The sequence below is a fragment of the Aotus nancymaae genome, unplaced genomic scaffold, assembly GCF_030222135.1.
Source record: "Aotus nancymaae isolate 86718 unplaced genomic scaffold, 86718_ANA_hifiasm-v0.15.2.pri h1tg000057l, whole genome shotgun sequence".
Lineage (NCBI taxonomy): Eukaryota > Metazoa > Chordata > Mammalia > Primates > Aotidae > Aotus > Aotus nancymaae.
The window spans coordinates 32,021,005-32,033,355 of NW_026988471.1; the positions used below are offsets into that span (position 1 = coordinate 32,021,005).

Below are 12,351 nucleotides of genomic sequence, written 5' to 3' on the forward strand. Positions count from 1 at the left end.
AACCTGTGAGAGTTGGGGCTTGAGGGAACGGAAGAGAGAAGTGATACGGAGTCTACTCTTTCAACTCTTTCAATCTTTTGAGGTTGGGCAGGCAGGAGGGATATGTAAGAGACACATGTCCATTGGTGATATCTGTGAGCAACCACCTTTGGCAGTGCACTAGCAAGAAAGCTCAAGCTGTCTTAATTAGGATAGGCTAAGCTGTGCTGCAGTAACATAAAATTCCGTGCCTTAATACGTGCATGTCACTTATATGTCAAAATTCCTTGGATTATTGGCCTCTTTTATTTAAATGAGTACATACAGTCTCAGAGTCACAATGTAAATTTTACATCAAATATTTAAATCATTTGGTTATTACACTAATAAGTGTTATTTGAATACCTTAGATTTATTAAAAGTTGCAAAGATAATGCAGGGAGTTCTTGTTTACTTTTTGCCTAGTTGCTCCTGATGGTAACTTCTTGCATCATTATGTACATTTGTCAAAACTAAGAGATTAATGTTGGCATAGTGCTGTTAACTAAACTACACATTTTATTTTGATTTCACCAGTATGTCCTTTTTGTGTTCCAGAATCTAATCCAGGATAGCATTGCACATTCAGTTGTCCCATCTCTTATAATTTGTGACAGTTTCTGGGTCTTTCCTTGTTTTTCGTGATCTTGACCATTTGAAAGTATCTTGTAGACTGTCTTTCGATTTGGGTTTATTGATGCTTTCTCATGATTAGAGTGGGATTATGGGTTTTGGGATGGAATACTGCAAAAATGAGTGCCCTTCTCATCACATTGTATCAGGGGTTATATTATATCAACATGACTTATCACTAGTGATATTAATCTTGACCACATAGTTAAGGTGGTCAGCTTTTTCCATTGTCAAGTTACCGTTTTTCCTTTCCATATTCCTTTCTTTGGAAGCAAGTCACTAAGCACACACTTGGAGGAGAATTAAGCTCCACCTCTGGAAGGGAATGTATCTTCATATACTATTTGTAGTTTTTCTGTATGGGGGATTTCTCCCATTTATTTATTTAATCATTTAGTTATAGTACCTTAGCCTCATTCGTTTTATTCTTCAGGTTATATTATTATTTTCTTGCTCAAATTGTTCCACCTTTAGTCATTGGAAGCTCTTTCAGATTGACTCCTGGATGATCAAAATATACTTTTTAAAAAAGACTTTTTTTTTTTTTTGGAGACAGGAGTGCAGTGGTATGATCTTGATTCACTGCAACCTCTGCCTTCCTGGTTCAAGTGATTCTTCTGCTTCAGCCTCCTGAGTAGCTGGGATTACAGACACATACCACCACACCTGGCTAATTTTTGCATTTTTAGTAGAAATGGGCTTTCACCCTGTTGGTCAGGCTGGTCTTGAGCTCCTGACCTCAAGTGATCCGCTCACCTTGGCCTCCCAAAGTGCTGGGATTACAGGTGTAAGCCACCGCACCTGGCCTAAAAGGCTTTAATTTTTAAGGGCAGTTTTAGGTTCACAGCAAAACTGGAGAGGAAGGTACAGAGACTTCCTATATACCCTGGGCCCGTCCAAACCCTCTCCCCGTCCCATAGGTATAGCTTCTCCCGTTATCAGCTTCCCCACTGAGTGGTACATTTGCTACAAATGATGAGCTTACATTGACACATCATTATTCCCCAAAGTCCTAGGGTTCACTCTGGGTTTTGAGCATTCTGTGGGTTTGGACAAATGTATAGTGACATGTACCTATCATTATAGTATTATAATAAGTATTATCACTGTCCTAAAAATCCTCTGTGCTCTACCTATTCATAAAAGTAAGAAACGTAGGAGTGATTCTGTCTGGTTTCCGGTTACTTTGGCCTGGGATAAATTGGGACTTCTCAGTTCATTCCAGGCCATTTAACAGTTAATGAGAAGCATTTCATGGTACTTCTAAAACTCTTGTAGACCAATAATAACTATCTGTAATGAAGCATATAGAAATTCATTAATATTTATAAAAGTAATAAACATTAATAGAATTATGTTAGCATTAAAATTCAATTACTAATTACATTATTCTTTCAACTAATTCTTGCAAAAGACTATTGACTATAGGCTAAAAGAAAATTAGGAGTCTACTACCCCACCCCCTTTGTTTTACAATGAGAAACTAAAGCTGCCGATGTTTAAGTGATTTGCCTAATTGAAGCCAGGACCAAAATTCATCTAATGATGTCTAAGTGTAGTACATTCCACTGAATCAAACAGTTGGGCCTTCCTGTTTTGCCTTTTCCCATCACCTTTCTTTTCAAGAATGAATATTCTGAAATATTTTTGAAATATGGAATCACTAATATATAATCATAAATATGCAAGAAGATAAATTTTGCCTATTTTCTTACATTTGCATTTTAAGTTGATAGCTGCTGTCAATAGCATGTTAAAAATACTTTGGTTAATTTCCTATTTTGATACAGCTTTCAGCACAGATCAACAATTTCTCTGAAGTTTTTTGATTGTGCTTTTGATTCCAGGAATTCTATTTCACTGGTACTAATTCAATGCTTTTATTTTTCTTTTGAGAATGGTAACTTACTGTAAATATAGCAGGAGAAAAAGCATTGCTATTTAAGCTAAAAAAGTGCTGGATATGACATGGATGCATTGAAATGGCAGTGCTGCAGGAGAGGCTGGAAAATGTGTGATGCTATCTTATAATTTTAGCTTGGGTTTATACAAATGTGGGCATTTATCTTGTTATTTTCACGGCCATACACATTTAGTGCCATTTGAAGTTATCCTTACAAATGATCCTCATTAAACTACGTTTGTCTTGCGGGAGCAGAAGGAAAAGGATGATGTGAATTTCACCTTTAAAAGGCAGCATTGGGCAATGCAACATTCAAGAAGTGTTTTTTGTCTGTGCCCATAAAAAGCGATACCATTATGTTGATGGATTTGCTACTTTGTGTCCTATTAAGTATAAAATGTGACCATATATTTTGGATTCCAAGGTTTTTTCTGGTTTGTTGAACACACTAGTGCTTAAGATGATGATTTAAATTAGTTTTAATGTACTTGGGTAATCAAGCGTATAGTGCTTTGAAGCCACTAAGGGAGAAAAAGAAGAGATATTTCAGCCTTCCCCAGTAATGAGACCCGTAAATCAAAAGAATGAACATGGAAACTTGAAGCGAGCCTAGGAATCTAATTTCAAACACCTTAAAGAAGAGACTCCTTTTTTGGTTTAGGCTTGCCATGTCCACGGTGCCCGGTGGAAGGGCTGATCTGAAAAATTTAGATAAAAAACAGAGACCCTCTATAGGACTGAAACAACAGAGCCAGACACTCTCAGTGTTAGCCTTTGGATTTGAGAGGCTTATGTTTAAGAAGTCTGGGCCTAAAGAGGTAGAAATATATGGGGGTATATTCAGTTACAGATACATACACATTCAAATATTAAAATACATGTCATTTGAGGGAATCATAAGATGACTAAGAGGGAGACTTTTTTCCATTTAGCAAATAATTATAATAGACTTTTCAAACTGACTCGAAAGTGAAATTTTGAGCATAAAAGCTTTTCAGCTGACAAAGAGAAATGACATGAATGTCTGAGAAAAAAACCAGACACATCCCTAAAACAACAGAGAAATGCCTTCTAGACTTTAGATACATCTATGGCAAATAGGAAGAAAGGCTGTTTCTAGACCTCTGGCAGGCAGACTGGCCTTTTACTCAGTTCTTAAAGAAAATAGGCAAGAGAAGTTTGGATAAGAGATCCAAGTTCTTCTACATGTTGTTGGTTCAGGCAATGTCAGAGATATTTTCATAGCTCCTCTCTTGCAGGCTGACCTTGGACTGTGCACATGGACCTATTTTTAAACTGTAGACTCTATTTCACTCCCACATATTTTACCCCTCTACTGTTCAAGTGCTAAAACCAGGGATTATTTAAGTTAGTTTACACTCTGTTGCAGGCTGGGTTGAGAATTTAGTATTCCAAAATTGTGTTAGAAGTGGGTTTAGAGGAAATAAATGTGGAAAGGCTGGATGACAGTGGTGATATGGATCCTTTTCCTTTTAATTTCCCCCTATTTTAAAAAAACTCACCAGAGTCCTAGAATACATACAGATAATTGACTTATCTGTAGGAATATTTGCATTCAAGGTAAGTTTCTTTTGATTTTAGCAACATGTGGCTTTTGATTATTATGAAGGACAATTTAAGCCCAAAGTAAAATGGTACAATTATTTTGCCACTTAGGTTTTTATCTTAATTTGGGCTCTGCTTAAATCATCTTGGAGTGTGTCTGTGTGTGGGATGTGTGTGTGTGATATATGTGGGTAGGTGAGATAAGGGAGGGAGGGAGGAAACTTTTAAATGCTATTAGTTGTACTGAATTTTAAATTCAGATCTGTGTGTGTCGGGGGGAAAGAAATGCATTTATCATGGCTAACTGTGGTCTTTAATAGCAAAGTGACCAGAGAATGAATTATTTTCTTATTCAAACAAAAATGAGGGGATCAGAATGGCTACTGGCTTTCAAACCCAAAAAAGTACACGGTTTTACATTTTTAAAAAACTCACAATGATTGAAATTTTCTTGTTTGGCAGCCTTTTTGAAAATTAAAAATTATATTTCGTAACTTTTTTTCTGAAATAGCTTTTGCAAGCAATTGTATAAATCAAAACTGAAAACTTATTGTAGCCATGTTCTTTATTTATATCAGATCATGGACCAGTAACAAGGGTGTTTTGCCTGGTAGTGAATTGTAGAAACTGGAGTTGGTGGGACACATTCCTTTCACTTTGACACATGATTATGGATAAGGCAATTGAAGTGTTTATGGAAGATAATTCAGTCTATATTTAGGAAAGACTTCATTTTTCTAACCAAATGTGGTGGATTTTAAAAATCTTGTAAATACAGGTTACAAGATGGATTGATAATCCTGGTCCATCCATTAATCCACACTGTTTTCTTAATGCTATTTTCTTTCAGACTAAGATGCATATATCATGAGTATATTTTTACCCATAAACACTTTAGCATGCATATCATTAACTAGAGGTCAGTATTTGCTTGTAGTGTTATTTTTAAGGTAAAATTTATAGTGTACCGAAATGTACAAATCTTACATGTAACCTTTGAATTTTGAGAAACGTATACTTGTGTAATCCAAAACTCTATCAAGGTAGAGGACTTGGCCAGTATCTAAGTTATCTCATCAGTTTTCTCAGTCCTACCCCAGAGACAACCACTCTTGATTTTTTCACCATAGATTAGTTTTCACTATTCTAGAAACTTCATGTAAGTGAGATTATACCATGTGTACCCTTTTGTAGAAGGCTTTTTTTTACTTACCATACTATTTTTGGAATTTGTTAATACTGTCATATGAATAAGTGGTTCATTCCTTTTTATTGTTAGGTAGTATTCCATTGTATAAATATATGGCAATTTGTTTGTCCAGTCATCTGTTGATGAATACCTGGGTTGTTTCTAGTTTGGGACTTTATAAATAAAGCCACCATGATCATTCTTGTAAAAGCTTTTCTGTGGACATATGCTTTCAATTCTGTTGGGTAAGTACCCAGGAGTAGAATTTCTATGTATAAGGTAGGTATGTGGTTAGTTTTATAAGAAACTGTCAGATGTTTTTTCCAAAGTGGTTTACCATTTTACTTTTCTACTAAGAGTGGATGAAAGTTCTGGTTGCACTACATCTGGGCTTACAGTATAGTATTGTCAGTCTTCTTAATGTTAATCATTCTTCTGAGTATGTAGTGGTATCTCATTATGTTTTTAATTTGCATTTCCCTGGTGACTAATGATAGTGAATAGCTTTTAATGTACACGTTAACCATCTGTATATTCTCCCTTGTGAAATGTCTGTTGAATCTTTTGCTCATTTATTAATTGGCTTTTTCTTTTCTGAGTTGGAATTTTTTATTAATATATATCCTGGATACCAATCTTTCATCCTTCTGTCTCACACACACACACACACACACACACACACACACACACACACATTTTTTCCTTTTAATGTATTAATTTTCTTAACAGCTTCTTTTGGTAAGCAGTTTTTATTTTTGATGAAATCTAATTTATCTGTTTTTATATGATTATTGTTTTCTGTGTGTTGCTCAAGAAATCTTTGCCTACTCTCAAATTGTAAAGACATTTTCCTATGATTTCTTCTAGAGCTCTGTTTTAGCTTCCATGTTTAGGTCTAGGATTAACTTGAGTTCACTTTTGTGTGTAGTGTAAGGTGGGAATCCAGGATGGTTCATTTCTTTCTTTATACTGATATCCAGTTGTTCAGCATCATTTCTTGAAAGAGATTCTTTTCTCCATTGGAATGCTTTGGCACCTTTTATCAAAAATCAATTGACCGTATGTGTGAGTCTACTTCATAGTTTCCAACTATTCTGTTGATCTGTTGTTGATCCTTATGCTAGTATAATAATCCCCCCTTATGCATGAGAGGATATGTTCCAAGACCCCCAGTGGATGCCTGAAACTGTGGATAGGACAAAATCCTCTATGTGTATGTTTTTCCTTTCTGGTCACCAAGATAGCTACTGCATGACGAATGTGTGGGTAGCATATACACTGTGGATATGCTGGAAGAAGGCATGATTCATGTCCCAGGTGGGACACAGCAGGACAGATTTTACACTACTCAGAATTTAAAACCTGAATTCTTTACTTCTGGAATTTAAAACTTGCGAATTGTTTATTTCCAGAATTTTAAACTTCTGAATTGTTTATTTCTGGAATTTTCCATTTACTATTATAAGACTGAAACCATGGGTAACTGAAACAGCAGAAAGCAAACCACAGATAAGGGGGGACTCCTGTCTCACACTGTCTTGAGTACTATAGCTTCAAAAGTCAGTCCAGAAATCCAGTTGTGTAAGCCCTCCAATTTTGTTCTGTATTTTCAAGACCTTTTTTTTTTTTTTGAGACAGAATCTTGCTCTATTGCCAGGCTGGAGTGCAGTGGTGCAATGTCGGCTTACTGCAACCTCCACCTCCTGGGTTCAAGTGATTCTTCCACCTCAGCCTCCCGAGTAGCTGGGACCACAGGCACGTGCCATCATGCCCGGCTATTTTTTATATTTTTAGTAGAGATGGGGTTTCACCATGTTGACCAGGACGGTCTCGATCTTTTGACCTCGTGATCCACCCGCCTCGACCTCCCAAAGTGCTGGGGTTACAGGCGTGAGCCACCGCGCCTGGTCTTTCAAAACCATTTTGAGACATTTATAGGCCCTTCATATTTCTGTACAAATTATAGAATTAGTTTGTCAGTTTTTTTTAAGCCTGATATGATTACAGTTTACATTATCTCGAATCTGGAACACCTGGTGAAAACTGTTTTCATAGTAATACTTAGGCATTATTTGCTTTCACATGCATTGTCTCAGGAATACAGTGGTGTTTTCTAGAGGCTACATAATGTGTGATATTGCAGCAGATTGAATACAGAAGCAAATAGGCAAATCTGGCTGTTTTCTTTTGTGCTAAACATTAAAGATATTTGCAAAAGTGTAAAACAATGCAAAGCTTAATAAATTTTATTTTAGGAAAAATAAAAATTATTTTAACATTTAATAGGCTTGTTAATTTTAAATGGGTTAATATTTTAACATGTTTTAATCTTAAATTTCTTCTCTAGTAAACTTTGATAGATATTAACCACATAAATATTAAAAGTTTTTTGGGATCCTCAGTTGTTTTTAAGCATTTCAAGGAGTCCTAAGAATGAAGAGTTTGAAAACTGCTACCATAGCTCAATTTTGGAAAATTGACACCTTAACAATATTAATTTTTCAATCCATGAACATGGTATATCGCTACATTTATGTTTTATCATTTTCAATATAGAGATTTCTGAACATATTTTATTAAATGTATTTCTAAATATTGTATATTCTTTTTTTTTTGAGATGGAGTCTTACTCTGTCACCCAGGCTAGAATGCAGTGGTACGATTTCCGCTCACTGCAACCTCCGCCTCCCGGGTTCAAGTGATCCTCCTGCGTCAGCCTCCCAAGTAGCTGGGATTACAGGTGCCCACCATTGTGTCCAGCTAATTTTTGTATTTTTGGTAGAGATGGGGTTTCACCATATTGGCCAGGTTGGTCTGGAACTTCTGACCTCATGATCCATTCGCCTTGGCCTCCCCAAGTGCTGGGATTACAGGTGTGAGCCACTGCACCCAGCCTCTAAGTATTGTATATTCTTTATGCTTACATAAATGTAATAAAACTTTAAATCAAGTTTTCCATTTGTTTTCTGCTAATATATAGAAATACATTTGATTTATATTTAGTGACCTTGCAGCCTGCACAATTTCAAAATTTACACATTAAGTCTGGTAACCTCAAACTCATATTGTCAAGAACTGTGAAAGCGTTGAGATTTTTATCTTGCTTGCGAGCTAACAAGTTAGCCTCCCACCGTTTCATGGATGCTAACAGAAGACAGGAGAATACTGGGTAAAAGAGATAAAGAACTTTATTAATCATGGCATAGCGGGCAGCATGAGCTTCATGTTCAGTTTGGGTCTCCACACTCCCTAAGCTTCATGGCATAATGCAGAGTAGCCCAGGTAGATGTTACTCATGTAGTAGGTTTGTGTCACAGTTGAGGAACCTTGAGCTTAGGAAATTTCCAAGTGACTCCTTTGTTATCCAAGCCAGGAAAGCCATTTATTGATGGTGAGTTAATTAAACCATGTTTGATTTCAGCAGCGAAGAAATGTGTTCAGAGAAAACAAAATCATTTAAGACTCTTCTTAGCCTTAGGCTGGGCATGGTGACTTACACCTGTAATTCCAGCACTTTGAGAGGCTGAGGTGGGAGGATTGCTTGAGTCCAGGAGTTTGAGACCAGCCTGGGAAAACTAGAGAGACCCTGTTTCTACAAAAAATAAGAAAATAGCCAGATATGGTGACATGTGCCTGTAGTCCCAGCTGCTCTGGAGACTGAGGCAGAGTATTTCTTGAGCCTAGAAGGTTGAGGCAGCAGTGAGCTGTGATCATGCCACTGTCCTCCAGCCTGGGCTACAGAATGAGACCCTATCTCAGGGCTAAGATTTAATTTTTTCTGAACAGGATAAACTGACTTTAGCTACTATCAGTGAACACTAAATGGCTTTGGAAATTAGCCTTAGCTGCAGAGTTGATAACGAATTCAACATAAAACGATAAGGCAAAACAGTGCTTATATGTGAATCTTAATATTGAAGCAAAGTCACTTAGATGTCACCTTAGATTGTTTTCTTCACTAGTAATATTTAAGATGCTTTATACACTTCTTATGCTGTCAAAAGTTAAAATAAGAAACAAGATCTTCGTTTCCATACCAGTCTGTAGCAGATACATTTTCTTAGCTCAACTAAGTATGGTTGACCTTCCATATCCATGAGTTCTACATCTGTGATTTTAACCAACCTTGAATCAAACATATCAGGGAGAAACAAATTGCATCTGTACTGAACATGCACAGACATTTTTTGGTCATTATTCTCTAAACAATACAGTGTAACAACTATTTGCATAGCATTTACATTGTATTAGGTATTATGAGTAATCTAGAGATTATTTAAAATATACAAGAAGATATGTAAATTATAAGCAAATATTATGACATTTTTTATCAGGGACTTGAATAGCCACAGTTTTTGGAATCTGAGAGAGGTCCAGGAACTAATCCCCCACGGATACTAGGGGACAACTGTACCAGCTGTGCTTTTGGACCACAATGCAAGTAGAAAGGAAATTTCTATATTTCAAAATCTGTTTAACTGTGCAGTTGAAGAGCTTCCACTTAACTTTAATTGCAAGTGAAGAATCTGATATATAGCGACATACTAAAAGGAGAATATCAAGAGAATAATATAATAAAATTTCTTAAATGCCATTCAAATAATGAATATGCTTAAATAAAATCATATGCTCCTGGATAGCAATATTTTCTCCACACACAAATAGGTGTGTGAAAAGACATTTTCAAAGATGAAATATGTAAAATCTCATTACAGATTAGCATTAACAGAGTAAAATTTGTGATTCTTTGTTTTGGGATGGGAAGGAGGGTGTAAACATATGTTTTTATTTCTCTTGAATAAATGCCCAGAAATGCAGTTGCTGTCATGTGTTGCATGTTTCATTTTTTTTAAAATAAACATCATTTTTTAGATTCATAGCCAAAATGAAGAGAAATAAATATAAAGCCCATACATTCCCTGCTTCCAAACGTGCACAGCTTCCTCCATTATCTGTTGCCACTCCCACACCAGAGTGGTAATTTGTTATAGTTGATGAACCTACATTGATACATCATCATCATCTGGAGTCCATAGTTTATGTTGCTCACTCTTGATGTACATTCTATGGGTTTGGACAAATGAATAGTGGCAAGTATCCACCATATAGCATGCTACACAGTATTTTCACTGCTCTAAAGATCCTCTATGCTCCATTATTCATTCCTCCTTCTCCCCTAATCCTTGGAAACCACTGATCTTTTTATTATTTTGATAACATTTGCAGTTGATTTTGATCATAAGGAATATTAACTTTGAGTCCCAAATAAACAAATCATCATCCTTCCACCTAAAGAATCATTCTTCACATTAGGAGGCTTATATACAAATAATTGTACTTTGTTATTAATATCATGTTTTGAATTTTGTCAATGAAACGTGTGTGAAATTGTTTTTTCTCATAATTAAGTACCTCCTATGATATCCTCAGTATTGCCTTTGGGCCCACAACTAAAATATATACGATATGGCTCTTTATTGAAAAAGTTTGCTAATGCTGGATTTATATCAATGTTTAATTATTCTAACCATTTATATCACGGAATGAATGTTTTTGTGCCTCAAGTAGTGAAGGAAATTTTATTTAGGGCTCAGGTTATTTTGCCTTAGAAGTTATGCTTACTTCAAGTTTACTCTTGTTCTGAAATTGTGTTAAGTTGTCTGGGAGTGGGTTGAGCATAATACATGACCTTCCTTTGTACTTGTTAGGTGTCCCTGGTACCCTGAGAGGATGGCCCCACTCAAAGCTAGATTTCGGAGAGCTTGGACTGAGGAAGAAGATGCTCCTGGCTCTGTGCACTGATTCTTCCCTCCCCACCCCACTCCATTCATACTCATGCCCTATCCATCTAGTCTGCTCCTCTTCCTCCTGTTCATGGAAATGTCTCATCCCTCAGTTCCCAAACATCTGCAGACGATGCACCCATTCTTGTTATTCCCACTGGTGATCCAGTTTGATCTGGAAGACAGTGTTGTCTCCTAGGAAGGCAACAAGCAAGTCTGAGCTGCCTGCCCCAGAGTTTTTGCTGTTTGCTAAGGCATCTCTGGGGTGAACAGGGGGCAGGTCACTGTTACCTGCTGACCTTGAAACCCCTGGTGTGTGTGCAACACAGCCTGGAAGTTGTAGATCGAGATTATTCTCAAGCCTCATAGACTTAGGTAAGAAGTTTATAATAAAACACAGACATCTGCATCCAGAACAGTTGTCTCCTTACAAAACAAAGTTGGATATCATGCAGTTTTGATTTTTGCCTCTGGGTTCTCCCTTCCCTTCTTTTCATCCACAGATGCTTACTCCCTTTACCATTCTGTGCAATCTTAATTTCTCTGGGTTATTTATAGGGAGTGGGTGGGTACAGTGCTCATGACTTAGAATGGAAGATGCTATTCTCCGAAGAGCTCTCAACAGCTCACAGTCTGAGGGAGACCCTGTGGGTACTTGGTCTGTTGATCCTGTTGAAAAGTGAGCCTAGCATGTGGGAAAGTGACTCACGGATGTGACTTCACCATTGCCCTCCTTTTAAACTTCTTACAGTGAAAGCGTAACCCAGTTCTGACAAAGGTTTTCAGCCAGGGCTGGGCCTGCCTTTGACTCAGCGATGTGTCACATTCTCTCTGCCGGAAACGCGCATTCTTAACGCCAGTCATCATGGTCCTGGCAACACACTTTTTGGAGAGGTGTTGGTATTTGGTGGATTTATTTTCTTTTCCAGCTGCCTACAAAAACAAACTCAGAAATATCTATTTTTTTTTTCCTTTGAAAAGTTTGTTGGAATAGTGTGTCATTTCTCCATCTGGAGCTGTTGTTGCTTTGCCAAGGATAGTTTGCTTAGGGCCATGGCAAGGTGACGGTGGCCCTAAGTGAAGGGTAAAATAACTGGGGCGGCATGCCTGTCTGGGATGGTGAAACTTCTGGGCTGTTGTTAGGTGGTAGGTGGCTAGCCACGGCCGGTGGCCACAGGCCCTCACTTCAAGTGTGGCTGGGATTTGCTTAAAGAAGTCCTTTAAGTTCCTTAAGTGATGTCCGCCCAGTTACTCACCTA

The 12,351-nt window shown here is 37.2% G+C and overlaps 1 protein-coding gene across 9 annotated transcripts in view; it reads left to right on the forward strand.

Annotated features, from left to right (window-relative positions):
- The window catches only part of LTBP1 (latent transforming growth factor beta binding protein 1), a 458,896-nt gene that overhangs the window by 126,500 nt on the left and 320,045 nt on the right, over positions 1-12,351 (forward strand). Inside the window, exon 1 of one of the 9 annotated variants that reach the window (XM_064363982.1) lies at positions 3,979-4,135. The exons of the other annotated variants lie outside the window; for them this stretch is intronic. The gene's annotated coding sequence lies outside the window, so the exon portion shown is untranslated. Of the gene's footprint in view, positions 1-3,978; positions 4,136-12,351 lie in introns of those variants that run through there. 9 annotated transcript variants of the gene reach the window in all.